Source organism: Chenopodium album, chromosome 5 (assembly GCF_948465745.1).
Source record: "Chenopodium album chromosome 5, dcCheAlbu1.1, whole genome shotgun sequence".
Taxonomy (NCBI): Eukaryota; Viridiplantae; Streptophyta; class Magnoliopsida; order Caryophyllales; family Amaranthaceae; genus Chenopodium; species Chenopodium album.
This window is the reverse complement of record NC_137838.1, coordinates 15,424,660-15,439,830: the sequence shown is the minus strand read 5'-3', so window position 1 is coordinate 15,439,830 and position 15,171 is coordinate 15,424,660. Positions and strand designations below refer to the sequence as shown.

Below are 15,171 nucleotides of genomic sequence, written 5' to 3'. Positions count from 1 at the left end.
TCGCCTTTGTCTTGAACACAACCCACCATTGAGCCTTATCTCTTTTCAGACTTGGGTAAGGTGCATAGTAGACTTGGTTTGCTTGGTAAGAAAGCACAAATGGATCGTACTTGGGGTATTTTTTGGTATGATTGACTTCTACAAGCTTGTATTGATCAATGTTCATACCCCTAGTGGAATCCATCCAACTGCACTTGAAAAGAACAGTCTTATAAGTCCGTAGGGCACCACTGAACTCCAACTCGATGATATCCTCTAGAAAACCAAAATAATCACCACCATCTTCATTGGATACGCTTACTCCATAATTCATTGTTGACTTATGTTTTCCATGGCCATAAGTTTGGAATTTGTATCCATTCACATAGAATTGGCTCCAAGTACGCACTCGCTTAGATGGGCCTATAGCCAAAGCAAACAATATTTCATCATTTGGCTTTTCTTGAATCACCTGCTCATATGGCATAATTATATTAATAAATTGAAATTAGTCGTGAAGTTATAGAAACAAAGTAAGAAAACGTGTTAGATGTCAAATGCGTATCATACTCACTTTCAACCTAAACCACTCGAGGAATTCAGCTTCATGTTTAATCCACACATCTTCTTTGCGAATAGTGGGTTGCATTTGAACAATGTGGTCCTCAAACCCCCTTCCATATAACCAGAGAAAGATTATTAATGAAGGTGGTCGACATTGGATACGATGTAAAATTCAATGAAATCTTAGTGAGTGTGATAATTTACAAATTTAATACCTCTCATATGGTTCAAGAATACCGCTATTTCCCAAAACATATAAATGAGCACGTTGTAGTTCTTTTTCATCCAAATAACGACGAACTCCACCAGTAGAAGCATGTCCATGATCAACCCTAAACAGTTCTGGAACACTATCATCCAAAGTGCTTTCAACATCCTCATGAACATTTCGACCTAAGTCCCGTGTTTTGGTATCCACTCCTTGTTGGAAGTAGTTAGAGCAAAAGTACCCTATCTCTTTCGTTAGATAAGCATTGCATATTGAACCTTCCACACGAGCCTTATTGCCAATTTTACGTTCCAAATGATTAAGGAACCTATAATAAAAAATATTGAATAAGTTATATGTTATGCAAACAACTATAGGTGTATAAACGAAAATGGCAGCTATGAGTTTGTAGGAGCTTAAACCTCTCAAACGGATACATCCAACGAATTGGACAGGACCACATAACCTAGCTTCATAAGGCAAGTGAACTGGTAAGTGTTCCATAGAGTTGAAGAACGCTGGTGGAAATATCTTCTCGAGCTTACAAAGAATTTCTGCAATGTTATGTTCCAATCTTTCCATATCACTCAATTTGATGGTGGAACAACAAAGATCGCGGAAGAAAAGACTAATCTTAGTAATAGATTTCCAAACATGGACCGGGAGCAATTCCTTCAAATCAACTGGCAACAATCTCTCCATGAAGACATGACAGTCGTGGCTCTTTAAACCATGAAGCTTACATGATTGTAAATCTACACATCCACTCAAATTAGAAGCATAACCATCGGGAAATTTCAAGTTCCTTACCCACTCGCATAACACTTTCTTTTGAGCCTTGTCGAGTAAGAATGGGGCTTTCGGCAAAGTGTCTTTGCCTCTCGCATCCTCCGTCACATGTAGTTGTGGTCGTTTGCAATATTTGGCAATGTCATTTCTAGATGCTACTGTGTCTGAAGTATGTTTTTTCACATCCATCACTGTGTGAATTAGTTGGTCAAAGAAATTCTTTTCAATATGCATCACATCGAGGTTGTGGCGGAGTAGAAGAGTCTTCCAGTACGGTAGCTCCCAAAGAACGCTTTGCTTAAACCAACCTAGTTTCTTCTTTTTCAAGCTTGCAAGTGCTTCTGGTCCATCTGTTGCCTTAGCAAAGTGTTGAACTTGTTGCCATAGCTCATCGCCGGACATTATGTGAGGTGGTGTCCCCTTTTCAACCTTGTTCTTACAAAAAGCAATTTTGTTGTTTCGAAAAGGATGTTCGGGAGGAAGAAATTGTCGGTGACAATCAAACCAAGACATTTTACCACCATGTTCAAGCCAAAAAGCTTTTGATTTGTCCAAGCAATATGGACATGCTTTTTTACCGGCTGTTGCCCATCCAGAAAGCATACCATAGGCTGGGAAATCACTTATAGTCCACAAGATTGCTGCACGCAAATTGAAGTTTTTTCTTTGCGAGATGTCGTAAGTTGTTGCACCAACATCCCACAGTTCTTTCAGTTCTTAAATTAACGGTTGCATATACACATCCAAGTTCCCCTTCGGATTTTTAGGACCAGGAACGAGCAAAGAAAGGAACATAAATGGTTTTTTCATGCACATCGATGGAGGCAAGTTATAAGGGGCCAGAATGACTGGCCAACATGAATACTGACCCCCCAAACTTGCCATTAGGAGCAAACCCATCGGTACACATACCAAGTCTCACATTTCTAGGTTCAGATGCGAAATCGGGGAAGGATCTATCCAAGTAAGTGCTTCCAAGCTTCACTATCACTAGGATGCGACATTGTGCCTTGGACTCTTGGATTTTTGGAATGCCAAGTCATTTCCTCCGCAACGTTCTTTGTTGCAAACAACCGTTGTAGCCTTGGAGTGATTGGAAAATAGATGAGTTCTTTTATTGGAACCAATGACCCCTTTGAAGTCCTCTTGTATCTATCCCTTTCGAACACTCTACACATATCCAACTCAGCATCAGCTTTCCAAAATAACATACAACCCTTTGGGCATGCATGGATCTTCTTGTGCGGAAGCTCAAGTCCGTTAAGAATCTTCTTTGTATCATAGAATGTTTTCCCCATCTTATTATTGTCGGGAATCGCTTCGTTCAGTAATGAAGCAAACCCATCAACGCACCTATGGGGCAAATTGTATTTCGACTTCAAAGATACAATTCGAGATGTGATATGTCCATTTTATATAGTGTTTTACCCCCGTCCCTTGGTCGTTATTAGTAGTGTTTTTGGCTCCTTCGGGCCACTTTTATTACTAATTTGTGTGTTCTAGTGTTTTCGTAGTTTTAGTTGTATTTTACAGGAAATTGCACTCTTGGAGCATTTTCCCGGGCTTTATTGGATCGACTACGGAAGCTAGAAGGACACGACCACTTTTGGAGCCCAAGATCGGTGAGAGCCGGTGATTAAGGGCTCGGTAATTGGGATCACGAGACATTTGGACCATGTATTCGAGACCCAAGAGGAAATATGGATTGGGCCGAGAAATCTAGCCCAATCGAAGTCCAAGCCTCGAAGAAGAAGACCGGGCCCGATCGGGTGAGCGTAGGCTCGATCGGGCGCGGCACATCAGTATAGGCGTTGTGAAAAAGGCGGGCCCGATCGGGCGGCCCTTCGCCCGATCGGGCGCGTGTTTTCTTAGTAGATGATTAACATAGTTTTAATTTGTTTTAGCGTAGGATTTTTGTACGGAATATAAATACTCCTCCGTAATACGTTTTTTATCATCTCTCTTCTTCCCTTATCTCCTCCCTCTTAGACTTTCTCTCTCTACTTAGTTTTCTCTCTCTTAAATTCTCTCTAAACCTTTGTTCTTAATTCTTTCTTTTAATTCCAGATTTATTTTGGTAACGATTTCTCTTTCCTTAATCTTAGTTATTTATTTTATTCCTTTGATCATGAGTTATTTTATTATTTTGATTAGTTTAGTTTTTAATATGTGTGAGTAGTTTAATTTCTAGAGTTTATGGGGATCTAATAAATAATATAAAGGGGTAAATTATTGATGATTGACTGTTATTGATTATTGGTATTACATGATAATTTCTTATTGGATTGTTTTAATGTTTTACAATTGCGGCTTGTAAAAGTATAGCAATATTAAATTGATGAATCGAGCAGATGTTAATTTGATATTAAAGGCTATTTTCAATGAGGACTTAGATCTAGTAAATTGCAAGAGCCTGTTAGATCTATGTTGATTAATAAATTGCGAGAGCCTGTTAATCATGTTATTTATGCAATGTCAACGATTGATTACTATGTTTTACCCTGGAGTATTATTTATTGGTGAACCTATACCCTAGATCCCTTTATATATTGTTTTCTCCCTACTCTTATTCCTTTGTAGTTTAGTCTCATACTTAATTATAAATATTGGTTACTTAAATAATTTAGATTATAATAATTAATTGGAAGTAAAAAGACTTGTTTCCCTGTGGAGATCGACCCTACTTCCCTATCTACCTTAGTTAGTGATTTAGGTATTTATTTTTGATTAGGGGATACGACTTTACCCTGTCAAAATTTGGCGCCGTTGCCGGGGAAAACGGTTTTATTTTTTATTTCTGATTGTTTTTGTAGTCTAGATTATTTCCCTTTTCGTCTCAGAGAGCGTTAGTTCTGTGAGACAAATCTCATATTTGCTTCTAGTTTTTGTTTATGCCCAGGTGTTCCAGATCAGGTTATATCCCATTCGATCCTGAGATCGAACGTTCCTTCCATAGACAGAAAAACTTCTACAAGCAAATCCTGGCGGATTTTGGTGATACTAACAATAATCACCGCAATCCTCCAACTGATTCTAGCGATTTAGAGACATCATCAGACACAGAATCAGAGATGGCGGCTCCAAAGAAGCTTAGTGATTATTCACAACCAAAGCTTACGGATTTTCCACATCTCACCCCTACTCCGGCTCTTGATGGGGTTCAATTTGAAATTAAACCTCAATTTATAACGATGATAGAGAGGAAGCAATTCAGTGGAGCCAAGGGTGAAGACCCGAATCTTCACATTGCCGACTATTGTCAATATTGCAACACCATCAGGCAAGCCGGGGTCACTCAAGACCAAATCAGGGAGATTCTTTTTCCCTTCTCTTTAACTGGAAAAGCTAAATTGTGGTTTAATGGCTTGAATAGAACTACACTTGGTATAACTGACTGGGAAACTCTTGTTTTGAATTTCTATAACAAGTATTATCCTGCAGAGAGAACAGCAGTACTACGAAGTGCGATTCAGAACTTTGCCCAAGAAGCCGATGAGTCTTTATATGAGGCTTGGGAGAGGTTTAAGGACTTACAAAGAGAATGCCCTCACCATAATTTAGCACAATGGCAGTTAATCCAAGCCTTTTATAACGGCATTGGAAATTCTTCTAGAATAATTTTAGACTCTGCAGCTAGTGGGAGATTTATGAATCTTGATGTTGATGATGCAGGTCAGGTTATTGAAGATATGGCGATACACAATTCCCAATATGGGAATCCCAGAGGATTTGCTAATAAGGGGAAACATAGTGTCGACTCTGTATCCTTTTTGCAAGCTCAACTGACCTCTATTTGCCAAAAATTAGATAATATGAGCACTGCTAATGTAGCTAATGTTTCTGCGATTAATAATAATTCTAATGAGGCTTTCTGTGAAAACTGTGGTATTGTAGGTCATTGGGAGCAGGATTGCAGGAGTTCCGTGGAGCAAGTTAATGCCTTCCAAGCTTATAGGCAGAATAACCCATACTCCAACACTTACAATCCTGGATATCGGAATCATCCATACCTTTCCTACCGGAGCACTAATATTCAAAATCCACCACCACAAGAACCACAGGTGCCACAGCAACAGCAGCAGGAATATTATCATCCCAATGCTAGCCAGAAGAATCACCCACAACAACCCCCCTCATCTTCCGACCCTTCTTTGGGGGAAATTAGAGCAATGTTGGTCAATATGCAAAAGCACATGGAGAGCAGGGATGCGACAATTGATCAAATTCTAGCGCATAATAAAATTGTAGATAATCAAATTGCGCAACTCTCCGCTACTCTACAAGCACGCCAACAGGGAGCCTTGCCGGCATAGCCAACTAGGCCTACGGATCAAGCATTTGCAATTACTCTAAGGAGTGGTTCAAACTATGAAGGGCCCTCTATGCCCAGAGTTGATGAACCTATTTTATTAAATACTGCTAATCTTGATTCCATTAAACCAAACAATGTAGTTGATAGCCCCGTAGGGCTAAAGGATAATACTAACATATCTAATTCTACATTGCAGGGTAAAACTCCAGAGATGGTGGCTACTCCAGACAAGAATAAGAATGTTCAAAATCCAATCATCAAACTTCCTTTCCCCAATCGTCAATTGAAGACAAACTTGGATAAGCAGTTTGGTAAGTTCCTGGAGGTGGTTAAAGATTTGAAGGTAACAGTTCCCTTTACTGAATTGATCACACAAATCCCCTCGTATGCAAAATTTATGAAAGAAATTTTGACGAGAAAAAGGTCTATTAGTGAGGTAGAGACAGTAGCTTTCACTGCAGAGTGTAGTGCCGTACTTCAAAATAAGTCTCCACCTAAATTAAAAGATCCGGGTAGTTTCTCTATCCCTTGTCATATTGGCAATCTCTTGATTGATAATGCATTATGTGATTTGGGTGCTAGTGTTAGCGTCATGCCATTATCTGTGTGTTCTAAGTTGAATATGGGTAAATTAAAAGCTACCAATATAACTCTGCAAATGGCCGACCGTTCTTTCAAATACCCCCTAGGTGTTTTAGAGGATGTTCCCGTCAGAGTAGGTAAATTTTATATACCTGTGGATTTTGTTGTTCTTGATATGGCTGAAGATATGCAAACCCCAATTATTTTGGGTAGACCATTCCTTAACACTGCAGGAGCAGTCATAGATGTTAGAAGTGGTAAGTTAACACTATCAGTAGGGGACGATAAAGTTGTTTTTAATCTGAATAATGCCCCCAAAAGCTCCATGACTGAGGAGAAATGTTTCAGTGTTAATGTGGCTGTAAATTATTCTAACAAGCCCCAAGCTCTTGAAAAAGATCCCTTGGAGGCAGTATCTTGTGTTGCATCCCTTTCAGATGAGATAGAAAAATGGCAGAAGGAAGTCGATGCAAGAGAAAGAGCACTCTACAATGTTGGTCTTGGTTTCGAGGATGACCAAGTGGAACCGATCGAGCCTGTTGTGCGACCCGAGCCTACAGTAAGTGTTCCGCCAGATCGAGTTGCAAGTGTTGAACGCAATGACAATTTGAAGCAACATTCGATCGAAGAAGGGTTTTTAGTGCGTAGCATTGAAGATCCCCCATTCCAAGTCAAGGAGGATCCACCAGATAAGGCAACTTGGCGTCCCACAGGTTATGTCAGGAAGCCGCATCGCAGCCTAAACATCGCTAGACCGGGTGAGAAACCACCCGATCAAGCGTTAGGCCAAGGGTCCTAGGAATTGTACTTGGTAAGAAGGTCGTGCAGGACCTAGATAAACCAGCGCTTTGCGGGAGGCAACCCGTATTTTTAATGCTTTTTAGACTAGTTTTTCTTTTCGTTTTCTTATGTGAGGAGAGATGAGGGAATTTAATGAGTTTTATGAGTGTTTGTACAGGTTTGAAGGAAAAGAGTTAGACAACTTTTTGAGAACAGAAGAAAATTAGCATTCCCCGATTTAGTCTCGGGCCCGACCGGGCGAAGCTCGCTCGACCGGGCGCGAGAGCATGGTTCAAAAATAAAGAAATTTCGCCCGACCGGGCGAGAGGCGCCCGACCGGGCGCGAAACTTGACGTTTACGGACTTAATTGTCCGCCCGATCGGGCAAGCCTCGCCCGACCGGGCGCGAGAAGGGAAGAATTTTGGCTTAAAATTCGCCCGACCGGGCGAAGTCCGCCCGATCGGGCGCGAGAAGAGAGCTGGAATCGAGCCTTAATTAGCCCGATCGGGCAGAGTCGCCCGATCGGGCGCGCTAGTGCAGTCGAAAACTCGAGCAAATTTCGCCCGATCGGGCGAGGTTGCCCGATCGGGCGCAAATCGAATGAAGGAAAAGATATATCGGGCAGAGCTCGCCCGATCGGGCGCGCGTACGCGTCAGCAAACTTAGTCAACTTCGACAGGCCATAACTTTTGCGTTTCTTATCCGATTTTTGCGTGTGACCTGTCGTTGGAAATCTCTTCAAGTCTAGTTTCCAATGCAATTGGAATCACTGTATTATCATTTATATATCAAAAGTTATGATCAGAATAGTGCACCTGACTCAAATTTGAACTTTTTCCCACTAACACTTTGTTTCTTTCTTGCCCAATTTTGTTCCAAAGAGATGCATTGCAATCCTCGAGGCTTTGGTGACATTGATGTGGTGATGATGAAGAGTAGTCACCTTGACTACTAGCTTCCCTTTAAGACAATGAGGACATTGTCTGATTTAGCTTGGGGGGAGGTTCTCGTGTTCATATGGTACATCTTTCACTCTCTCTCCTCTTTTATTTATTTTTATTTTTTTTTTAGTATAGATTTTATTACTTTCTTAGGTTAGTTTTGTTCCAATGAATTGTAAATCATACTTCCCTGTGCCCCGAACTTGAAAAAAAATATTGTTTTGATTCTTGGTTATTGATAATGAGCATTGTGGATTTGTTGGTCATGATTTGAAGTTTAATTGTTTGGAATCCTAAACATGCGTCAATTTTGTCCAACTATTTGTGAATATAGTGCTTGACTAGTTGATTTGGTTAGGAAATGTGTGATAGTTCTATAGTTCCTGGTATGTCAATGAATTTGAGTATTGGTTTGCAACTACTAGTAATATTTATATGATTCATTATTATGCACATTGTGGAGGACGAAGGCGTTTGTTCTTTTAGGTAGCCTCCAGATGATTGTAGATACATTTGTTCCCTTTTTGCTGCCCATGTTGTTGCCTTGACCCTTTTGTTGTTTATTAGCCACATTACAAGCCTATTTTGCCCCATTGGTTACTAGTCCCAAGCTTGGCTTGGGGGAGCTATTAGTGAGGGAGTTTGTAGTGTGCTTATTATCAGCACAATTTGGGTGGGATTTGAGAAGTTGTTTTGTTGTTATTCATGCTTATTTTTGATGAGTTTGAGAGTTATATTTTCTTGAAAAAATAAAGCATGATATTAAAAGAAAAAAATTGAGCCTCAATGAAAAAAAATTCAAGTTTGGAAAATAAGTTTGTTTATTCACTCTATTGCTCCATTATTATATCTTATGAGTGGAATTGTAAGTGTTGGGATTATTTATTATGATTGGAGTATATTTGGTTGATGTTAGAGTTGGTTATGTAGGAGATGTATGATCATTATTTATTTTGATCATGGGTTTTATTAGGATATGGCTCCTTTAAGCATAGCTTTTCTCTCACTTATGCCCAAATTTATCCTACCCTTTTCCCTAGCCTTACATTACAAGCTTTAAAGACCTTCTGACCTTTGTGCATAGAGTTGTATGAATGTGAAAGTGTTGTTTATCAATGCAAGTTATGATTTGACATATTTCGAGTCGACTAGTAGGTTGAGCTTACATTGTTCTTATACACACGAGAGTGTGAGTTGGGAGGGCATTGTTCACATAAAGGGGTTGGTTGGAGAGCGATCGAGTACATTCTTTACTCGCCACATAAATGAGAGTTGAGTGTGTGAGCACTAGTCTTGAATTCTATATGCTCTTGTGGTTTGCTCTACTTGACAATTGTTGGGGAGGAAGGGTGATTAGATGAATAAGATTGATTGATGTTGAAGCGTGTTCATTAGATTTGCCTTGAGTTGTTGGTTATTGATTTGACTATTAGGGTGAAGTATGTTTTATATGTTCATTGATGAGCTCTTTGCTTAGGGACAAGCAAAGGTTTGGCTTGGGGGAGTTTGATATGTCCATTTTATATAGTGTTTTACCCCCGTCCCTTGGTCGTTATTAGTAGTGTTTTTGGCTCCTTCGGGCCACTTTTATTACTAATTTGTGTGTTCTAGTGTTTTCGTAGTTTTAGTTGTATTTTACAGGAAATTGCACTCTTGGAGCATTTTCCCGGGCTTTATTGGATCGACTACGGAAGCTAGAAGGACACGACCACTTTTGGATCCCAAGATCGGTGAGAGCCGGTGATTAAGGGCTCGGTAATTGGGATCACGAGACATTTGGACCATGTATTCGAGACCCAAGAGGAAATATGGATTGGGCCGAGAAATCTAGCCCAATCGAAGTCCAAGCCTCGAAGAAGAAGACCGGGCCCGATCGGGTGAGCGTAGGCTCGATCGGGCGCGGCACATCAGTATAGGCGTTGTGAAAAAGGCGGGCCCGATCGGGCGGCCCTTCGCCTGATCGGGCGCGTGTTTTCTTAGTAGATGATTAACATAGTTTTAATTTGTTTTAGCGTAGGATTTTTGTACGGAATATAAATACTCCTCCGTAATACGTTTTTTATCATCTCTCTTCTTCCCTTATCTCCTCCCTCTTAGACTTTCTCTCTCTACTTAGTTTTCTCTCTCTTAAATTCTCTCTAAACCTTTGTTCTTAATTCTTTCTTTTAATTCCAGATTTATTTTGGTAACGATTTCTCTTTCCTTAATCTTAGTTATTTATTTTATTCCTTTGATCATGAGTTATTTTATTATTTTGATTAGTTTAGTTTTTAATATGTGTGAGTAGTTTAATTTCTAGGGTTTATGGGGATCTAATAAATAATATGAAGGGGTAAATTATTGATGATTGACTGTTATTGATTATTGGTATTACATGATAATTTCTTATTGGATTGTTTTAATGTTTTACAATTGCGGCTTGTAAAAGTATAGCAATATTAAATTGATGAATCGAGCAGATGTTAATTTGATATTAAAGGCTATTTTCAATGAGGACTTAGATCTAGTAAATTGCAAGAGCCTGTTAGATCTATGTTGATTAATAAATTGCGAGAGCCTGTTAATCATGTTATTTATGCAATGTCAATGATTGATTACTATGTTTTACCCTGGAGTATTATTTATTGGTGAACCTATACCCTAGATCCCTTTATATATTGTTTTCTCCCTACTCTTATTCCTTTGTAGTTTAGTCTCATACTTAATTATAAATATTGGTTACTTAAATAATTTAGATTATAATAATTAATTGGAAGTAAAAAGACTTGTTTCCCTGTGGAGATCGACCCTACTTCCCTATCTACCTTAGTTAGTGATTTAGGTATTTATTTTTAATTAGGGGATACGACTTTACCCTGTCAAGATGCCATCTCTAGAACAGACATGGAGCTACCTTCGTATAGTGGTTGCTCGGCAGCCTTTAAAAGCTCTTGAAATGCTTTTGCTTGAGCATTTGGCTCTTCGTCTGAACCACTAGTACTATCGTCACCTGGTGGTTCATGATTACTCCCAAGAGCATCGAGAACCATTTCACGGTAAGTATTTGGTTGCTCTACACTTGATGTAGGGAACCCTTCACCATGAGAAACCCAATCATAGTAATCAGGTATAAACCCCTTTTTGTACAAATGGAGTTTTACTGTGTTGGCATCATGAAGACGTCTATTCTTACATAACAGACAAGGGCATCTTACTTCATCTATGCCCGGGCTCTCAAGATGAGCTTCACAAAACCGTATGAAATGTTCAACACCATCCACAAACTCTGGCCTAAGTCTACGAGCATTACCGCCATCGTATCTATCGTACATCCACCAACGCTCTTTCCTTTTCATGGTGACAAATTCTACAACACTATGAAAAACAAATCACATTAATCATTCACACTGAACATGTATTCATTACAATAATGGCATACGATACAATTAGAATCGAAATGATATCCAAAGGTCCTTATCATGACTTGAACAGGAAAGCTGATTTCACATTCTTTATTAAGAGATTTAAACATATGTTATGTCACATGCTTCTAACTTGATAAATAATTATAATTTTTACAACATTTTTTCTAAGATACTTATTATTTATATTTTACAATATTGATTAAATTATTTATAACTTACACTAAAAAATTATATTTATACCATTTCAAAGTAAATTGATGTAACATTAATAAAATAATAGAAGCAATATGATTTGTATACTTAACAAAGATGGGAGTTTGATAACAAAAATAAAAAAATATAAAAATATTAAAAAATACAACCACATGTAACCCTTCATGAAAAAACAAAATAATTTCTAATAAAGCCATTGTAATTCAATAAGAATCATTATTTTTTAAAATGAAAACTAAAATTATCCAACACATTAGTTCACACCATCCAATAGTCCTACATTGGACATAAAGCAAAATAAATTTCTATTCCAACCAAAACACATCCAAGTTCTAGCCTACGCATAACCAAGCTATCAATACCAAACTAAAATTATCCAACACATGAGATCACAACTCCATAAACAACTAACATAAATATGAATCATATTGCACAAGTAAAAGAAGTAGATAAATAAGGGAAGAAAAACACACAGCGGAGGAGTTGACCAGAAAAGCAGAGGCGGCGACGAAGGTGTTCCTGGTATATGGTGGTGTTACACTTTTAGGCAGGGAAAAAATAAAAAAATTTAAAATGAAAAAAATACTACAGCCGACTTACCTAGTGGGGGCGATGGAAAAAGATAGAAAAAGGAGGAAGGTCAGGCAGAAGCGGAATCTGGCGACGATGGAGCTGCAAAGGGGGTTAATTTGTGACTCACAATTAGCTATTTCAAATTAAATAACGAAATTAAAAAAAAAAAATCAACCAAAAGGTCAAGACTGAGAACATAGCTTTAATCAAAAGTTCAAGAGTTAAATTTCACCATCTTTTGTGCAACGAGTGTATTTTATACAATAGAATAAATGGTTTAATTTTTAATTTAAGTCGATCTAGAGTTACTAAGCATGTGTATATTATACACCTGTTGTATAAGATTTATCGTTATTGCAAGTTGTATTTTGCTGTTTGTTGTCTTTGAAAAGGAGAAACTATATTATACCCCTGTTGTCAATTTTCAACTTGATAATCAAATGAAATTCGTCTGTTTTTTTCATTTAGTAATATGAGGTGATTAGTAAGACACGATATTTATATCTGGCATGCATATATGAAGACTTGTATGTATCATACATTTAATTTCTATTACCATATGTTATTTTCTATTTAACCCACGCCTCATAAAATCAATTAAATAAATTGAACTTACTTCATCTTGTCTTATTGTATTTATGGCTTTAAGTATAGAGATGTGGTTAGGGGAAGTCACTTGAGATGATATAAACTTGTTTATCACTATAAGCCTCGTGTACTTTAGAGTTTTACATGTGAAAATGCAGATAACCATCCACCAATTTTAAATGGAGAAAACTAATTTAAATGCTGAAAACTAATTTAAATGGCCAATGTAATTTTACATGTGAAAATGCACAAAACCATCTACTAAATTTAGAGTTTTGGCAAAAATTAACTAAATTTCAAAAAAAAAAAAAAAAAATAAACTCAACCACTTACCTGAGTATAATGGACGGAAAACGGAGGAGGCTAGGATTGAAGAGGAAACCGGCGACTTGATGCCTGCGAAGGAGTTGATTTGTGACCAAATTTAGGGTTTTTGCCCAAATTAACTAAATTTAAAAAAAAAAAAAAAAAAAGTAACCAAATTGCATGAATTACCTGGAGTAGGGTGGACAGCTAACGGAGGAGGCTAAGAGAGAAGAGGACACCGGCGACGGTAGGCCTGCGAAGGAGAAGTTTTTTACCTAAATTTTAGGGTTTTCGCTCAAATAAACTGAAATTCAAAAAAAAAAAAATTAACATCGACTTACCTGAGTACCGCCGTCGGAATACAAAGGAGGGAAGAGCAGGAGGGGAATCCGGCGACGGTGGGCCTGCGTGGTGTTGATTTGCGACCCTAAGTTAGGGTTTTCGCACAAAATAAAATTAAAAAAAAAAAAAAAATCAAAACGACATACCTGTGTAGCGTCGACGGACGGAGTGAGGTTGCCGGTGGGAACAGCAGCGGAGCAGCAAGAGCCTTATTGTCGGTCGCTGTTCGTGGTTCCCTTTCCCCCTTCTTCTCTGTTCTTATTTCCCTTTCCCCTTGTTTAACAAAAGCAAAATCGATTTTGTTTTATTTTGTTTTTAAAACTGTTACGACCGGTTCTACGACTGTCAGACCGGTCGTAATTATTTTTTTAAAAAAAAAATTCATATAATTGTAACGACCGTTATAACGGCCGCAATAATAAAAAAAACGGTCGCAATTAATGAAAATTACGACAGGCTATAAAACGGTCGTAATTAATATAAATTGCGACCGTTTTTACGACGGTCGCAATAAAACAGTCGCAATATTCCCGAATTTTAGTAGTGGGCCCAGGCCATTAGCAAAGAAGGTCCCAAGATCAAATCTTATTTGTTTGTTTTTTCCGTACATTGAATTTATTCATAGTACGTATAACCTATTAGCTAACAACATTTGGTTGGTTATATATTAGTTAAAAAAAAAAGTTATCAAAAAAATATAGTCGAAGCTGATTTATAATAATAAAACAGAAAAAAGTTTGAAACTGAAAACATATATAATATTATCTTGGAAATTTTACATTATTAAACCACCTTTTATAACACTTTAATTACAAGAAACCAACTTATAAAAAAAAATTTCGCAAAAACACACCTTAATCGTAAAATTTTTTGCAATCACACACCTTTTCCCGGAAAATACCCATTGACTTGGTTTTCAGGGGTTGACTCGACCATGAGACGCCCTAAAACCGCTAACCCTCCCTTTTCCCCAGCCACCCACTTCCAGTGGCCGGCGACCACCTCCCTCCTTCGTCGCCGACGACCTCATCCCCTCCCTTTCCCAATTCCCGTCCTTAAACCCAACCCTCAAGCCCTAAACCCAATTCTCGTACCTTCGTGAAGTGCAACATCCATGGCGGTTGACGAACAACGGAGTCTGGGCAATGAATCGAACGACGACGCTTTAGGAGGAAGAGGAGGAGAGAGAATTTGTGGGCGGCGCTTTAGGAAAGTGGGTAGTGGTGGTGGTGGATCTTGGGTTCGGTTGGTGAGAGTGAAGGAAGTGATGTTGGTTAGGTGGAAGAGGAGGAGAGAGAATTCGTGGGTTGGGGGAAAGGGAAGGGAGCAAGAACGCCGGCGCTAGGGTAGGGAGGTGGTCGCCTTCGCCGGCAGTGGGGTGGGGAATTTGGTTGGCCGCCGGAAAAGGGAGGGTTAGTGGTTTTAGGGTGTCACGTGCGAGGCACGTGGTCGAGTCAACCCCGGAATACAAGGTCAATGGGTTATTTCCGGGAAAAGGTGTGTGATTGCAAAAAAATTTACAATTAAGGTGTGTTTTTACGAAAAAAATTTTATAAGGTGGTTTCCTGCAATTAAAGGGTTATAAAAGG

General features: G+C 38.7%; 1 non-coding gene across 1 annotated transcript; it reads right to left on the bottom strand.

Annotated features, from left to right (window-relative positions):
• Positions 1–4,992: 4,992 nt before the first annotated feature.
• Positions 4,993–5,099, bottom strand: LOC145633364 (small nucleolar RNA R71). Its single transcript, XR_014112694.1, has one exon. It is a non-coding gene; the product is annotated as a small nucleolar RNA R71 (small nucleolar RNA).
• Between the last annotated feature and the right edge of the window lie 10,072 nt (positions 5,100–15,171).